The 18,269-nt window shown below is 46.8% G+C and overlaps 1 protein-coding gene and 1 long non-coding RNA gene across 2 annotated transcripts in view; one reads left to right on the forward strand and one right to left on the reverse strand.

Moving 5' to 3' along the window:
• The window catches only part of ADARB2 (adenosine deaminase RNA specific B2 (inactive)), a 455,480-nt gene that overhangs the window by 216,605 nt on the left and 220,606 nt on the right, over positions 1-18,269 (forward strand). The window lies entirely within an intron of this gene.
• LOC138921410 (uncharacterized) lies at positions 9,111-13,399 on the reverse strand. The gene is made up of 4 exons (XR_011433970.1): positions 13,296-13,399; positions 12,672-12,792; positions 11,408-11,578; positions 9,111-10,101 (listed from the first exon to the last, which is right to left on the reverse strand). It is a non-coding gene; the product is annotated as an uncharacterized lncRNA (long non-coding RNA).

Raw genomic sequence — 18,269 nt, forward strand, 5'->3', positions numbered from 1 at the left:
TAGCAAAAATAAAATACTATTATAGATACTGTGTTGTCAAAAATTTGAATCCTGATTTTTCTTACTTAGCCAAAGTGTGCATTGGGCAGTCACTGTTGCTTGGTTTAAAAGTTATGATGAAGCATTTTTAAATCTGTTAAACAGAAATAGAAAATGTCAAGTCACATAACTACAAAAATGTGCTTGTGGGCTGTCTGTGTTGTGTTTTAAAGTCACACTGTGTTTTGGAGGCATTTAGTGTGTACGGCTTGGCGAGTCCACGTGGGATGAAGGATGTCCATCAAGCCTGAGCTCATTGCCAGTGACAATGGCGTTCACAGCTCACTGACCTCGCCACTGCACTTAGCATGGAGGCCTTGCCTCATCCTACATGCGTCCTGTTCCCTTCTGGACTCGCCTCCCACACCCCGGCCCCTGGCTCACTGTGCCCCAGTTTCCCCCACACCTCTGTTAGTAGGACACGCCAGCCTGCGCCCATCAGCAGTGGGGACAACTGTCCCTGAGTCACAAACTTACCTCCTTCCCCGTCTAGTCTCAGATGAGCCGCCATCACTGTGGAGTGGCCTCCCTTGCCGCTTACTCATCTCCTAGAGCTGCCAAAACAAAGTACCACAGGTGAGGGGCATAAACAGCAGACATTTATCCTCTCACAGTTCTGGAGACTGGAAGTCCAAAATTAAAGTGTCAGCAGAGCCACGCTCCCTCCAAAACCCCTGGCAGGATCCTTCTGCCTCCCCCAGCTCTGGGGGCTTACCCAGCATCCCCCAGTCTCCACCTTCATCCTCACCCAGTGTTTTCCTCGTGTCTCTGTCTTCTTACTCCGACACAGTCATGTTGGATCAGGGCCCACCCCCTCCACTATGATCCCACTTACCTTAGTCAATTATATCTGTATGACCCTCTTTCCAAATAGGGTCACATTATGAGGGGCTCGGGGAAAGGACACCAACATCTCTTTTTTGGGGACCCCAACTCAACCCACAGCACCTGCTCCATATAAAGTACCTCTCCAAGTCACCCTCATTGCACGGCCCTGTTTTACTCCTCCCTGTAGCACTTACTACCTTCTGCTACATCTTGCACATTTTCTAATTTATCAGTTTACTGTCTGTCTCAAGCCACTAACCGTGAGCTCCATGAGAGCGAGGACCTTCTCTGTTCTGTCCTCTGCACAGTTCCCAAGTCAAAGCAGAGATTCGGTAAATAGTTACAGAATGAATGAACGGTGCTCACACTGCGAAATAAACTTATCAACAACATGAAGGACCAGGGGTATATGATATTGACGATATACAGAGATGTAACACTAACTCTCATTCTGTAGCATTTCGAAAATTAAAAGTTGCTTTCTCATGTCTTAGCTCCTGTCATTTTTACAACAGTCTCCACTTTTCAACCCAGAAAGCTGAGACTCAGAGCAGAGAAGGGCTCAGCCATGAGCAGCAGAGATGGAGCCTGAAGATGGTTCTGTGACTCTGCTTTCCTTTTCTTTTTTCCTGAAATTCCATTACAAATGAGCTCCTCATCTTGTGGAGGCTCGTGTGTATATACGAAAAGACCGGTGAATGTAGGAGACCGTCAGCTCTGTGTCGTGTGAGGTCTGTGCAGGGTGTTCCCAGGGATGCGCTGCTCATTCAGCCTGCTTCTGCTCCTCCTGTTTTCATTCTCTACAAAACAGTGCATCTCAGTGGGACTTTCTACTAGTTGGCCTTGTTAATTATCAGGCAGAAGGACGATTGAGGGACAAGATGTGGAACCAAAGGGTGGGCTTCCCAAGAGAATGCACCATTGAAGCCTTTCTTTTTCTTCATTATTAGCAGTTTCTTAACAATTCGAGGGGTGCACAAGAATGCTGGCTGTCAAAGAGATCATAAAACGGGTTAAAACAAAATAATACATTTCCTTTGAATAAATACCTAGAAGTGGGGTTGGAGGAACCTCCATACTGTTTTCCATAGTGGCTGCACCAATTTACATTCCCACCAACAGTGCACAAAGGTTCCCTTTTCTCTACATCCTCGCCAACACTTGTTATTTTCTATGGCTTTCTTTTTTTTCTTTTTGGATAAGGCCGCCCTAACAGGTATAAGGTGATAACTCCTTGTGGCTTTGATTTGCATTGCCCTGAAGATCAGTGATATCGAGCACCTCTTCATGGACCTGTTGGCCTTTGTATGTCCTCTTTGGAGAGATGTCTGTTCAGGTCCTTTGCGCATTTTTTAATCAGATTGTAACATGATAGAGCTAACGCTACAAGGGCAATCACTATGCAGTAGATAAGTGTATCAAATCAATTACGTCTCAATTTTTTAAGAAAAGGGATGCAAAATAATTCCTAAAAATAAGTTGCAAAATTGTGAGGACTACAGAAGGCAAATAATTTAGCCACGTACGTTTCCATTGCTCCTAACAGATATGAAGCATTCTGCATAAGCTAGACTTCCAACTCCCATTCCTTAATTATTACAATGTCTAGGATTTAAACTTGACATTCCTTCTCTTGACTTACAGTAGACGCACATCACACTATGGGAGGTGTACGGGCTTTGGAAACAGAAGAACCAGCTTCAGCCCTCGGTTATCTGATTTCAATTTGTATGTAACCTTTGGTGAACCATTTAGACAGCTACAAAAAAAATAAATAACTACCCCACAGGATTTTGTGTAGGGCATTTGAATGAATGGAAACAATCAAGTGCTTACAGGTATAAGATCATTTTCACGTTTAACTTACTGTTCTTCATTAGTATTTCCATACAATCTATAGGGCACTGTTGCCTGCGATTATCCTTCTGTCACTGCCTTTCTTGTTGACAAAATCCTGTCCTCCGGTGGGGCCGGGTCCCACGGCAGGTCCTGGTGCAGCCGTCCTCAGGCCCCCTTTGGAATTGTTCTTCTCACTCACTGGCTCTTTGGTGATGGTCCTCTCACAGGGAGCATGTGCGTCTGCTCCCATCCTTTAGACTGCTGGTTAGCTCAGGGAGGGCGAGGGCTCAGCCATCTTTGTATTCACAGCAGCAACTTGCATAGATAGGCCCTCATTATATGAATTTAATATACGTACATATATTTAATTTAAATTTCAGGTATTATTTTCTGTCACATTTAGTCTCACAAGGTATTGCACTCAAGAAAGAGAAGCCAAGAGAGAGAGAATTTTAGTCGCTCACTCAGGGCCATCTGTCTGAATATGCTAAACCCATCCAATGTTTTCTCATACTAACATTGTGTTGTAGTCTCTGCTTTCCTGGATGCTCTTTTACTGGGCTTTAAAAAGTGCTTATTTGGGAAATTTAAAGTTCCTCTCATTTAAAGCCTGGTCAGGTTGGAGGAGTTGAGGTGGTTTTTACCCCAAGAGTTCTCATTCAGAAACCTTCTCTGTCTTCACGTTCTCGTGGTTTAAAAAATGCTGAGACTGATGCTGTCGTCTTCTGTCTGCTCACGCAGATAGGAAAATATAAATTCATGGATTTATGACCACTGGGCAAACACATTAAGTCGGGGTAGTGAAGACATTTGTTCCTCTGGAATCACAGAGCGATGCTACGTCAGAGGATGCTGAGAAATGTGAATGGCAGGAGAATGTAGACATGCTATCAGGTGATGAAGCTAAATCTAGTGCCCTTATGCACAGAAGCTTCCAGAAATGCATGGTCCTATCCCCCAAAAGACACAAGGTCGGAGGAATCTGTGCGTCTCCATGAGTAAAGAGACGCTGGTCAAATGTCAAAACATTAGGAAACAATTCTGGCTAAGGAACAAGCATATTAGGACGCATTTGGCCACAAGATTGCACACAGTCCGAGAAACCGGGCACGAAAGAAAGCTCCCTGATCAGAGCCACGTAGTTTCACCGACAGGCCCGCTGGGGGGTCTATGAGCCGTAAAGCACAGCCATCCGTCTGTAACCCAGGAGACAATGCCTTCCCGTTTTTCTCAAAGTGGAGCACAAACATCGTGTGACCAGACCAGAATGCGCTCCTGGCCCATCCCGGTTTGCTAAGCAAGAAGAAATCATCTCCTAGAACACAGGCCTGTCAGGCAGTATCCTCAAGAACCCCAGAAATAGTGCCATCTTCTCCCCCTGATGGAGAGCAGATACGCGTCCCTGGTCAGGAGGAGGACGAGGCTCAGGGACCATCGCGTTCACAGTCAGAACCCTGTCGGGGCCGGGAACCCACAGACAGGACTTGTGTGCAGGAAGAAGTGATACCCCGAGCTTCTCCCAATGTGGACACCTCCCTCCCCGGGGGTTGAGGTTAACTGGTAACTGGAGGGTCCTGCCGCCTGACCGCATCAATGGCAACACAGTCTCTGGAGAAAAATGTATATTCAGTGGGATCCCACAGTTTGCTGGTGGCATTTGGACCTTTGTCTATTTACACACCAGTTTGGTAATGTGCTCCTTGGAGGGCACTCTTCAGCAGAGGCCTTAATTAAGATTGCTGCCTGCAGCAAATTGTGGGAACCGCGATATAGCACGTTATAGCAACCCAGACACAGATCATTGGCCACTCCGACCTACTCGTGTGGTGTGAACAAATATTACCATTTTCATTTTGCTGTGGATCATTTTCAAATATGATTAAAAAGGCCATGCCAACTGTAGGATTTTTGTACATCCATTTATCCATTTTTTTCACCTAATCTGAGATGTCTGTATCTTTTAACAGAAAGGACTTGCCTCAAAAGTCTATAGTATCTTAGGAATTATGGAATAGCCAGAAGTGTAAGAGAGATTTTAATGTATATAAAACATAATAGAATGGATATTTTATACTGAATGCCTTGATGAAGGAAATCAGGAAACAAAGGTATGACCTCTCATGGTTTCTGCAATTTGGAAAAATGCGGAGTAGATATATTAATATTTAAATTATTGTAATGGAAAGACTCCAGTCTGCTCTAAATTCAATTAATTCCCTTCCATCTGTTACTTTTTCCTTCCTCTCTGGAGTCACGGCCATGTCTGCTCATACCTAGGGCAATTCCTTTTAACTCATAGTAGGTGGAGAACACTGCCACTGCTTTTCCTTTTCTGTCCGTTCTGGATTCTGCAGAGATGGGAGTCTGTACTGAGTGAACACAAGCCTGGAAACATGAATTGAACAACAAACATTTTTGTACATTTTTTTTGTACATTTTGTACAAAACGTGCTTGTGGTACATTTTATATTCTTTAAAATGTTTTTCCCAAACCTTGCCTGTTACAGTATGTATACATCCTTTTTTTTCCTTTTTTAAGTCTGACTGCATCTCGGGAATAAGTCAGATGTCCCAACTGCACTTGTGTGACCTTCGCCTTGTAGGGTTGCAGTCTTTTGTCAGAACTGGAGGAGGTCTGAGCGGGTCACAGCCGAGCCCCTGCTTCTGGTGTCCGCTCACTGAAGGGGCGCGTCATCTCCTCCTTCACAGAGCTGTGAAAACATCCAGCTCCTGAGCTGCACTCTCTGCCTGCTCCTGTGGCTTTGCACCAGGGAGGCTTCAGCTCACCAACAACGTTTTCAGTTCTAAGTAGGGTGTGTGAGTATGCGTGGGGAATATTTAGCAGGTTGGGTTTTTTTTTTTTTGCTTGTTCAAATCATTCAAAACCAAACAGCTCAAGCAATTTAAAACGTTACAGTCTTTCTCAACCCCTCCTTCCCATCAGAATCAACCTAGGACTTTTAAAACCTTTAGCCTAAGCCCCACGGGGTCAACTGCTTGATTTGAGAGGTTTGCAGGGCTGAACCCAGCATGCCCCACTGCCCAGGGCTCAGATAGCACTTTCCAGGCAGTTTGCCCACTGTCTCGCAGGGCCAAGGACTCTGTGTGGCTTCACAGCTCCTCCAGGTGATTCGGATACTTAATGAGGATTGGGAGCCTCAGAAACTCCAATTAGCAAGGCCTAAGTTAAAACTAAGGGAAAAAGTTCAATGTATTCTTCCTTCTTTCCTCTTTCTACCTCAAAACCAATATAAATACTCTTCTGCATCTAAATTCCAATGGTGTTCGCTCTTTTCTGGTATTTTAAACTTGAGAATCGCACATAGAAATCTAGATTTCTGGTTTACCTTGAAAAACCGAGCAGCCTGAGCCCACATCCCCATGCTCACAGGGATTTTTCCTTACTCCCACACCATTACTTTTTCTTGAAGTAGATAATGACTTCTGTATACCCAGAAGTACAAATAAGAAAACAAAACATAGACCAAGAAACATACAGCAGAATATCATTGCAGAAGAGCCATCCTAAACAGTTTAATATGCAAAGCATATTATAGGCCCTCTCTTATAGACGCAGCTTGCTTGACCCCGTGTGGGCACTGACCAGTCCCTATAGACAATTTGGGTTTTTAATCCCTTGGCCTAAAGTTTTCAGACCTTTCGTCTATACTGTTCAGTTCACCAGATGATTTACTCGGTTGTCCATCTAGAGCTCCCTGTGTGGAATATTAATACTTTGGATCTTAGGAAGAATATCCAAGAATTCTACTTATCTCCCAAACAGCAGATAACATCTCTGTCATAACTTCAATTAGATGTGTGTGCTGCTTAATAAACATACACACGCTCATGCACACACACATTGTTGTTTCGCTTACAACCACAGTTTGAGATAAATGGCCCAGTGACAAAGCTCAGGGTGAATGATTAGCTGACATGGCACCCCTAGGAACTGTGCCTTTTCTCCCTTAAGAAAGGCCTTAGATGTACCAGAAAAACAGCACCTCAGAGCTTCCACTGGCCGAAATAGATTTTAATTCCCTGCCAGACCTTCTCAAACATCCAACTGCTGAAATCTGATGATGCAGCCAGAAGAGGGAGGGAAAGCCATATATTTTATTTCTCATCTGATGAAACTGGAGCGCTCCAAGCCAAGGCCGACATTTCATCCTTCCGTATCACGTTGGAAGTCTGCATTTCAATGGGTTCCAGTCCCCATGCACACATCATCCAGTAAATACATGGAGGGCAAGGTGGTTGGAGGAACAAAGGAGACTCTGTGCCACCTTTATTCTCACCTCAAATGGTTGTGGAAAAGCCTAGTCTTCACTGTGAGAGGGAGCGTGATTGCATTTCGCCAGGCAAGGTCATGGAGAGAAACTTCGTGTTGCACCCTGTGGACCAAGCTTCATGGTGTTCTCCCCCATTCTCCCGCAAGGCCAGCAGTGCCAGAGACTGGTGAGCTAAAGTCACGGATACATATCTACACTTGGTTCCTACACGGGTGCATGCACACCAACCACACACCTACACCTGTACCTACATGTGTGTGTGCACACCAACCACACACCTACACCTGTACCTACACATATGCATGCACACCTACCTACATATCTACATTTGCACCTACATACCTACCTACATATTTACTTGCTTGCCTACACATGTATGCACATACTTACATGTCTACTTACATGCTTACCTACATGTGTACCTACATACTTACCTTCATACACACATATGCAGTACATACACATGTGCCTCATATATGCCTGCATACATACTTACATATATACCTACACTCCTATGTCTACACTTACTTGCATACCTACATGTGTACCTACACACACATACCTACATAAAACACGTGTGCATGTGTGCATACCAACCTACTTACACATAAAGGTAAATTTTTATGTTTCGAGCTCTGCAGAGCATGTTCACCTGTGTCCCCACCAAATGAGCAGTCAGGGGGATGGACTCTGTTTGGATGCCCACATGTGTTTAAATAACCGCGCCGCTTGCTTCCTGCCCCTTGAGCACAGGGTGGGGTCATCCTGGAGCGTAACTGGGACAGGGCAGACCTTCAGAGGAGGGCGGGGGGAGGGTGCTGACGGGCGCCTCGGGCTCCAGCCCTGCCTGGGGATGCGAGGCCGCTCTGTGCTGGGCTGTGGAGTGACTCTTCCTATTCTTAATTTCTCTCACACACGAGTGTTTAACAAATGGTGCATCATGGAAACACGAGTGTTTAAAGAAAATTGTGCACACTAGGAATTTTAGCCCTGACTTTTTTGTGTGTCACTTTTCAAACCAATTTTCAAGGATTTGTTTCCTTTGCAGCCGAGTGAGAGAAATAAAGTCTGCACATGAGAGATAGTATTGTCCTGGGGAAATATCCAGAGGATTAATGTATTTTGACTGAAGCTAGCAGGAAATTGTGTTTCAGCTGTGCTTATGGGCTTATTGTGAATACGTCACATCAAGAGCAATTTGTTAAACAAGAAATATAGGGTGTAGGAATAGGAAGCCAAAATAAACGGGGAGATCCAGACCAGGAGTGGCTTCCATGTGCATCTGTGTCGTCAATAAACGAGAGGAGGACTCTCTCGTTCTGTACAAGAAGAATCTCTGACATCCAAGGGAGTAGGAAGGGATGTTTTCATTTAAGTTCCCTCCATGTCATATTTGAAACTGGAGCGGTAAGCAATTCCAACCCCATGGGTTTGTAAATACAGTGAAAGTTGAAATGTTCATAAAAAGCTCAGCTCTAACTTGAGGAAGGGACATCAGTTACAGTAGCTCTTGTATTTTCTACCGTCTGAAACACAAGAATGCTAATGTCTCTCGAGGAAAGACCACGATAGAGGGTGCGCCCAGCTCCCGGACATCAATGACAACAAGGGGTTATTAAGAGTCACCAACAATTCAAAAGAGCAAAGCCACACTCAGCCAACCCACGGCTGTCTGGTTCGTTTAATTTTTTCATTAGTTGTTCCACTTTGGGGATGGAAAAAGGGCGCCATTTTTAAGAATTTTGTTGACATCACGTAACGGTCAAACTGACTTTCTGGATGTTATCATGGAAAAGCACCATTGAGAGAACAAAAAAATGATGTCTTCTGATGGAAGGGACAAAGAGATCACTGAGTTTTCCAAAGAGATCTTTGTTTCTTCTCAAGCAAAACGCTGTTGAAAGTGTTTGCTTACTAGAGAACTAAGTATTGTTTTCTGCAAATATTTGTGTAGCTAGGGCAAAAAAACTGTAAAATTTTCTTGGAAGAGGCCATTTTGAAATTTTTTGTTTTTCTTGGGTTTTCCTTTTAGCATCCTTTGAGTCTATAACTTAAATCCTGTAAGATTTTTAGAAAAAAGAAAATAAGAGAGAAATAAAAAGGCATACTATAGGTTCAAAGACGTATTTTGTTAAAATAATTAGCCCACCACAGTTTACAAGAATATGGGAGTCAGTTGTTAGAATGCTCACAGTGTAAAAAAACAGAAAAAGAAACACATGAAATCACATCCAGAAACAGGATAAAATAGAAAGATAAATTCAGTCGTAAGTTAGGACATAGACATACAGTTTAGAAGTTGAGCTGCATACACAGTTAGCTCTGGGCTTCCTTGCAGTCAAAGTATAAAGGAAATTTTGACGGTGTTACAATTTTCTGAACTTGCTATTTATAGGGAAAACGTATAGCAGCGTCTCAAGAGAAGCCTGGAACCCAGATTGAAGAGGGTGGGCGTGAGCTTCCACAGGGGCGAGACTGATGGGGTCAAGCCCTCACCGTTCCCTTTAATGCGTGGAACAAGGACATCACAGAGAGCTTCGTGTGTGTGTGTGTGTTTGTGTGTGTGTGTTTAATTGTAAAAAATACATAACATAAAATTTACCATTTTAACCATTTTTAAGTGTACAATTCGGCAGCATTAAGTATTCTCACACTTATGTAGGAAGACACAGGTAACACTTGCAGAGGTTAAGCACGTCACAAAGCTAGTAGGGGAAAGCCAGGGTTTGAACCCCAGCCGCTCTGCACCAGTGTGGATCTTAGCAACCATCAAGCAATTGTGTTTCTTTGTTAGACGCTTGTTTCGTTGACTCAAGGCATCGCCCCTTCCGGACATTCTCTTCTCAAGGGTGTACAGTCCCAGCAGAGTTCTCTGTTGTGCGTCACGCTGGGATTCCGTCGTTAGAAAGGTACATGTTTTAACTCTCATTTCACAGCTGCACAAACTGAGGCCCTGGAAGTAGAACTGACTTGCCCATGCCAGGTGGTTATCTGTGACCGTCTGAGACAGCCACGCAGCCGGGCGCGCAGATCATTTCAGAGTTTGGAGTCACCGTGCAGTGTTCTGACAGGGCAGGCCCGCAGGGCTGTGGACGATTCTGGGCTGTGACGGCAGAGAAAAGCTGGGTGTAAGACGGGAGTGAGAGCCAGGTGGGGGATATTGGGTATAAACTTTGTCCACCAAAATAAATGTTCCTACAGTCAACCCTACGCTCCCTAAAAATAGTCGTATGCACTGGATTGCACACCGGTCCTCCTTTTCGATCCCCACATCGTCCTCTCAGGCAGGGTAGGGCTGTGCTTCTCACTGGCAGGCCGAAGGCAGTGGTCATCTGTCCCATCTCAGACGACCAGTGGCGGAGACAGAAGTGGAGCCTGGATCCAGTGCTCATGCCAGCACGCTGTGCTCTCTCAGGAATAGGGTTTCTGTCGTAATCGAGGCTGTGTGACCCATCTACCCTGCCTGTTCCCAGCTCTCCATCCCCAAATCTGTGAGCTCCCCAGGCCCTTAGCCAACACAGACCCAGCCTGACTGTGTATGAGGAGCCCCGTCTCCCAGGAGGAGGCTTTGAAAGGCACTGTCGTCCCCAGTTCCTATCCCGTGTGTCATGGGGGATGGGCCGCTGCAGAGATTCCAGCACACCCCTCAAATATCAGGACCTCTGCCCAGCCTCCACGTGGCAGGTAGATTGCTGGGTTCTGGTCTGTATCCCAGATCCTTGCCTGAGCCCAGTGCCTCTGAATGGGGTCCCAGCCTCCTGCGTAACTCCTGCTATAAGACTTGGGCTCTGTACCCCCAGCTACTAACTGGAGTTCTGGTCAATTCAGACAGATTGTCCTGCAGCCAAGAGGCTGACATGCCACCACATCCACAGGGCAAAGGCTCCCAGACCTCCCACCTCGGGCACTGCCTCTTAGACCCCTGGCCTGTCCTTGGGGACAGTTCTACTGGCTGTTGGATCCCTCAGCCTGGGTCTCATCTGTTCACAGTCCTCTTGTCCCTCAGAGGGTCCCCGTTTAGTGCCCGCAGGTCTGACACCCAACACGGTGGGAATCAGGGCTCCCAGCTGGTGACCACGCTCCTCATCATATTGTGAAGTTGAAACCCTTCAAACTACATCAGTGTACAGACATGTGACATTTTCACCCTGCGAATTTAACACTTGGACCCAGGGTACAAAGCTACTTAGAAAGCAGGGAACAGACGATGGAGAGATTCTCATAACTCTGCTGACGCAGGACCATTAGGGCCTTTGCGCCCTGTGTCCAAAGTCAGGAGGAGAAACTGAAGTGGCATCTCGATCTGAGGTTGGTGGCATTGCTTCCTGGGCTACAACCATGTTGTCTGTGTAGCTCAGAGTTTTACTGAGAAAATGAAAATGATAATGTTAAAAGTAAGTGTCACACACCTGATACGACATTGCCCAGTATCTCAGAGTTGGTCAGAGGGGAGCAGGGTTCATGTATGACTGGAGTGCAGACCCAGTCGGGGTCATTGGAAGCTTATTCATCTTTGCGTCTCCCAGGTCTTTACTCATAGGCTCAGTGAAGGTTTTCTGAATGTCTGTTGAATGGAGGTTCTTCATGTAACAGACAGAGAAATGGAACACACATAATAACAAGTTTACTTGGGCATAATGCTGTCCGGCACGTGCCACTTTACAACCCTCTAATTGCGGGGCTCTTCCCTCAGACGGGCTGCAGAGCTGGCAGCCGCTTCCAGTGGATGAAAGCGCAGTGGATGCACCTGTGCAAACTTCCTGGGGAGAAGGTCCATACCTGTCTTCAGCTTCTCCAAGACATTTGTGTCCCATACAAATCCCAAACTAGATTTAAAACTAGCATAAAATTAACATAGGGCTCTAGTCTGCATTTGAGTCTAAGGATAATAGCAGCAAAGAAGAAGTTCTTTGAAAATTAAACATCGTCCCTCTCATTGGCAAAGAGATGCACACGTGGTCTACGTGTGACTATTTAAAAGACAGTAACCCCCATGGGGTGTGCTACTTTTCGTTGGTTTTAGGAGCATCATCACATGATCAGTGTAACAGCCTAGCCAATAAGGAAGGATAATTAGCCCTGTGGATCAGAGGAGAAAACCAGGTTTGCAGAAGCGTGGTTGTCCCAAGTGCATGCACTTGGTGAATAAAAGAGGCAGACGCATCTTGAGGTGCCGTGTATCCTCAAGAAGCACTAAGGGTGCTTTTGGCTGTTGGCCCATGTGCCGGGGGAGCATTCTGGGGAGAACTGCCATGATTTGCTCCAAGATCACTACTCTTCAACCCACAGGCTGCCCAATACTCTCATCTATGCTTGTTAAAAAAGGAAATTACCGTGGGCTCTAAGTCGTCTGCTGATTGTGAACTTAACATGGCCGACACAGTCATGGATCCTCAGTTGGACACAGCACTGAAGCTTCATTTATGCCACAGAGGGCCATGGTCCAGGAACCTTCTGGTGGTTTCTATCCGCGGCCTCGGGGGTGTGCACATGGAGGGCACCCTCCCCACCTGGGGTGAGCCAGGCGCCCCTCACACTTGGCGAAATCCACTGTGCAAATAAGAGTTGGGCTGCTGGTGGCCTTTCTGATCCGGTTGCCATGGGAACAGCGGTCAGACGGAAGAGGGTAAGGTTGGGAAGTTATAAAAAGAAGGCTGTCTTTGAAGCCCTTACCTTGTCTCCCCAATCTCGTGCGTTTCCATGGAAGCAGGAGCAATAACCACTTGCCAGGCGTGTTCCAGGGCCTCGGTCTCCTGGGCTGTCAGTCAGACTCTTCAGGCCTCCTTCAGGAGCACTGAATTCCCCCCGAATGTAAGAGCTGGAGCTTCAGGAGGCCTTCACTATGCAGGACCCCGAAGACCGCCCAGGGCCCAGGCTGGAGCTCTCTCCTGTGTGGTGGCTGGGCAGCACGGGAGGCTCCCTGCTGGAAGGGCCCTCCTCTGAGGCAAGTGCAGCCCAGCAGAGGGGCAGCCTGGGGCCTGGGGACCGCCTCCCGCAGGGGGCTCCCCGGTCCTCCCAGCCTCCCTGTCCAGTGGCTCCAGCCCACTTCCAGTGGGCCATCCCCATCTGGGCCCTCGAGCCCTCACTGCGGCTCTCCTTGTGCTGACCCTTGACCCTCGCCCCACCCCGCCCTCACCCGCCCAGTGCAGAGCTTTCTGGTCCAATCTGACTAACCCCCCCCCACCCTCTGTTTCCCTCTGTCTCTCTGTCTCTGTCTCTGTCTCTCTGTCTCTCTCCCTCTCTCCCCTCCAGAGGGTGTCCGCCTTTGTCAGAGGTTTCTCTTGAACAATCTCTCACCTTCAGAATATGTTTCTTTTGTTGGAAATGCCGTTTTTCCACTGTTCTCCAGGCAGTTGAGAATTTTCTCATGGTCGTGTTTAACTGCCTCCAAGACAAAAGGCTTTTCACCCAGATTTGAGGAGAAAAAGTCTGTGTTCTGCACTGAATAGACACCATTCTCTTTTCCCAGCAAATGCGTGTGATTACCACCTTGGCCACCCCCTGGAGGCATTTCTGCAACTCATTCCCAGTGGCCTCTCCATCTTGAGATAATGCACAAACACAGAAGGTTAATTGATTTATACACTTTCCTTTCCACTGCTCAGCCCCATCTCTTCCAACTTCAGTTCCAAATTTATGCAAATATCTGTCAAGCATAAAACATTCACGGAGTCCGAGTTCTCGGCTGCATCTCGCCCCCAGTATCCCTTGGGAGGATTGATTGCTTCCTACTGTTTTTTTAAAATACACATATCCATTCATTTATCCCTCACATACTGACAGACCATGTGGTAGGAGCCAGCACCTAATAGGGACACAGCATAAGGAAACGGGGTCCCTGCTTGCAGGAGAATCTGCCATCATGGAGGGAGACGGCAGGACACACAGACGATAACCAATCCAGAAATGAAAATTGGGGTGAGTTCATTCTGAGCTAAATGTGAGGACCATATAGCCCGGGGCCTACCTTCCCCACAGAAGGACACCAAAGAGGTGGGGTGTATAGAGTGGTTATATACCCTCAAAGAGCATGTTTCACATAGGATTGAGATGTCCCTTTTACAATAGTCTCAAGACTACTCTGTAGGCACAGCGATTGATGGACACAGCTTGTAGTAGGTCTGCTCGCTCAGTGGACACAACAGGGTAGCTGGTCTGTTGTCTCGAGCTGGGTGGTCACAGTGAGCACAGCCATCAACTCCTACCCTGAGGAAAGATGCTTATCCTTAAGGAAATGCCAATGTGAGGGAAGTTGCATCTTTATCTCAAGGCCATTCGTTCTTGTCTTTGGGACATAGCAAATGCACGCTCAATGGCCATGTCAGGCCCTTTTGAAAAAACCAAGTCAGGCCAAATTAGGTTTATGCCAAATGGCTTCCTCATATACTCCAATATATCCTATTGCTTGTCATTTATTTGTCAGGCTGCACAGTTGAAGTGCAGAATTGCTCCCTCCAGGGCAGCCAGTGGTCTCCGCGCTGCCCAAGCCAGTGGACTTGTTCCATGCTCAGTGTGTCCCCCACTCTGTGACCCATGACACGACTGATCACTCTTGTCTTTCTGAAGCTCTCCCTTCCTTGGCTTCCCAACTCATTGCCGTTGGACATACCCAGCAAATCCAGCTTTCTGAACAGACATTCCTTACCTCTGCGAAGGCATTCACCTCCACCCACCCACCTGAGGAAGCCCCTCTCCTCCCTTGCCACCCTCCCCACCTGCGTGCTGGGCCTGAGGGAGACATCCCCACCCCAGACCTTTCTCCCCCAACAGACAACTTCACTCGGCCAGTGGTCACTGGGCCTGCCAAGCGCTGACTCTTCCAGGTGCCTGGGACGTGGATGAGAGCATGTTGCATCAGTTTCCTCACAATTCGCACAGCCCATCCAGTGTCGTCATATTTCTTCAGCCACTCCTTCCGCCATGCCTCCTGTTCTCTCTGAATGCGTCCTTCAGGTCCCTAATTCTGCCATCTCCTCTTCTCCTCCCATCCTCCCTGACCTGCTCAGTCTCTGTGGACCTCCCTGACCTCCGGTGTAAGCTTGGCCACCCTGGCTCTGTGCCCTGTTGTCTTCACACACACACTTCCCTCAGAAAATTACTCCCTGGGCTTCAGCTTCTGGTCAGTTAGCATCTAGGTCCTCCCTCCCTTAACCGTCACCTCCTGGAGAGCAGTGGCCATGTTTTAGACCCTGTGTCCCCTGGAACTTGCACAGTGATGCTCAGAGTTCAAGGTATGAGAGCAAATTATCAGTGGAGAAGGTACTTACTAATCCCCAGGAGGAAAGACCGATGCAATGGGGCACACACACAAAGACTGTAGGGAAGCCAGCTTGAGATGCTAACAAAAACGTAAACAGGCTGCCAACAGAACATCAGAACTTCCTAGGACTCGACGCTAGGATCCAACGGCGAGAGGCTGCACTCCGTGTCACCCAGGTTTCTCCGACTCCCATAAATTATCCAACCACCTGTTTCCACCTGGACGACCCACAGGCATGTCAAAGCTCTGAAACTGAATTCACCATCTTCCCCTCGCCACAGATTTGCTTCTATTTTTGCATTTTTCATGCTGGTGAATACCACCAGAATCCACCCAAACTGTCCAGTCCTGAACCTCTCTCTCCCTTTATTCCATATTTCAAGTCAACAAATCCTATAAGTTTTTACTTCTTTAATACATCTCAACTCCTTTCCAGCCCCAGTTGCACCACCTTAATTCGAGTCTCCATCATTTCTCACCCAGATGACAAATGGCGACAAATGACAAAAGGCTAACCCTGGTGACAAATGATTATTTAAGGTGCAAATCTAACTGTCCCCACTCAAAATACTTCAGCGAAGCTCCCTCCACTTTGGCGTAAAGGGCACCGCCCTGTCCATCCTGTCACGTGAAGCTCCATGGGGTGCTCTGCTCCCCCACTTCTTCTTTGTCCTACCCACTCCATTCTCTGCAGTCCCCCACAACCCACTCTGTGGTTCAGACTGACTATCTTTTATAGGGTCCCAAATATGTCTCACTCCCTCACCTCTGCCTTCTAGAAACACCCTTCCCTCTGCCTGGAACCCTTCCCCACTCCTTACTTGGCTGATTCTACTGATCCTTGAAGATTCCACCTATCTGACGTTTTCACGTAAATTCTCCTCAGTCTCCCACACTGGAAATGATGCTTGTCAGCTCCACACTTCCCGGAACTACTCTTCCCAGAGTTCACTCCCGGCACACAGCAGCCCCGTCTCCCCCGCTGCTCAAAGACCCTGGGAATCCCCTTTGATACACCTCTTTCCCAACCCCCAAATCTAATATCAGCGAGCGTCATTTAAGTACTCATGTTGTTCCAGATGTTGTTCTAAGGACTTGAACTCACTTAATCCTCATGACAGACCTGTAAGATGGGGGATATAAGGTCCTGTTCTGCTGCTGAGGAAACTGAGGCTCAAAGGGAATAGGGAATTTCCCCAGTCATGGAGTTAGCATGCAGTAGAACTAGGATTCAAACCCCCAAGATTTAGCTCCAGAGCCTGCTTTGAGACACCACGTGTATCCCTACTAGGTCCCTAACCATCACCTGGTATGGGTAACCCAGACCCCTAAACAGCTCTCAGCTCTGCCCAGTCCTTCCACCTCATTGCTGACAACCTCCGATTCTCTCCAGGACTGTAGCTCCCACCCCCAGCCTGATGTCCTTCATCCTTTCTCACATTCCCAACCCCTGGCCCTGGCCCTAACCAATTGTCTGCACAAAACTGACCATGGCTTTTCAGTGGTGTCCAGTTACCCGTGGGGTAAGGTTGTGGAGCCTCAGAACGGTGTGCCATGCCTTCCACAGTCTCCTCCGTCTTCATTTACGCCCTCTCCTCATTTCCCAACTTCAGCCATATTGGTTTTCTAGTTCTCTAAAATAATGTGAACTCTAACTCCAAATTTTCAAATACACCTTTCTTTCTGTATGCAGTGCTCTCCCTCCACCCCAAGAATGGGCAAGCTCCCCAGGTATTGGAACTAAGCAAATGTTTCCTGATTTTAAAATAAAGCTGAAGACATATTCCAAAATCTAAAGCTCAGTAGGCATAATATCAATCTCAGGGAAAACTCTAGGAAAGATTATCCCATAGATCATTTACGAGTACTTAAAACTTAAAAGAAGATTTGCAAGAAGCAGCTATGCTAGACTAATTTCCTCTTCAAATGTTTCTAGACTACGAGGTGAAGAGGCTATTGGAGCCACGGCCATCATTTCCCGCCTGCTTTGCTATTCCATCCTCCAACTGGTCTTCCTTCCTCACATGACCCAAAATCCCTAGTAAGACCAACAAGACTCTCCCTGATCTGGTGCCCCTTGACTCCCAGCCCACAGGGGACCCTCCAGCAATACGGATCTTCTTCTGCCTCATTGACACACCATGCTGCATGATGCTCAGTCTTTGCTCATCCAATTCCCTTTATCTGGATTGCCCCTCTCCCCTGAGTATGGGGAATTCCTACTAATCCTTTAGGAAAGGTTCACATGAAAGTTGTCATGATCATAGCCTCCTTCTCCCCCACCTTGTTACCCCAAGCATTCTCCTACCATTGAACTTCCCATAATGTTTCAAAATGATCTGTTTGATCCATTTTCTCCAAAGAAGTATCAAAAGAAGTATCTCGAGTGTAGATGCTGTATCTTATTCATCCCGGTGATCTCATAATGTGTTATGCGATAGAAGTTCAATGTTTGTTGAACTCTTAGACTGAATTGTTTTCTTTGAGGGCAAGATGGTTAAGTGTGTATTGAATTATAGCGTAAATAAACTTGATTTGTTTTCACCCAAATGAGCATAACCAAAGACTACTGTTTTGTTCAAATGACCATACCCAGAGATCACCGTTCACAAGGAGAATGCTGTCCTTGGCCCTGACTTACTCAATGTTTTCAGATGTGGAAATAGATCATAAACTCGTGAAGGCACATGAGTCTAAAAAGCGTGGGTAATGTAGTGGACGTTACAATTGGAATGCAAAGACATTTTATCAGGCTGCAATAATGTAGACAATCAAGCAACGTCAAGTTTAACAAGGAAACATAGCATCTTGTTTTATCCCACCTCGCCCTAAAAAACAAAAAGCAGAATAAGAGCAATTTGTTTTCTCCTGAGAGATGAAGACACATAGGAATAGAGTTCTGCCAGCCCTGTGGAGTTTCAGGAGGACAGTGGGTAGATCCTACAAGGAGGCAGATTACGATAATAAAAGAAAGCCTTTCTGGAGAGCTCTGACTGTGGAATGAAGTCTCT

Source organism: Equus caballus, chromosome 29, assembly GCF_041296265.1.
Source record: "Equus caballus isolate H_3958 breed thoroughbred chromosome 29, TB-T2T, whole genome shotgun sequence".
NCBI lineage: Eukaryota > Metazoa > Chordata > Mammalia > Perissodactyla > Equidae > Equus > Equus caballus.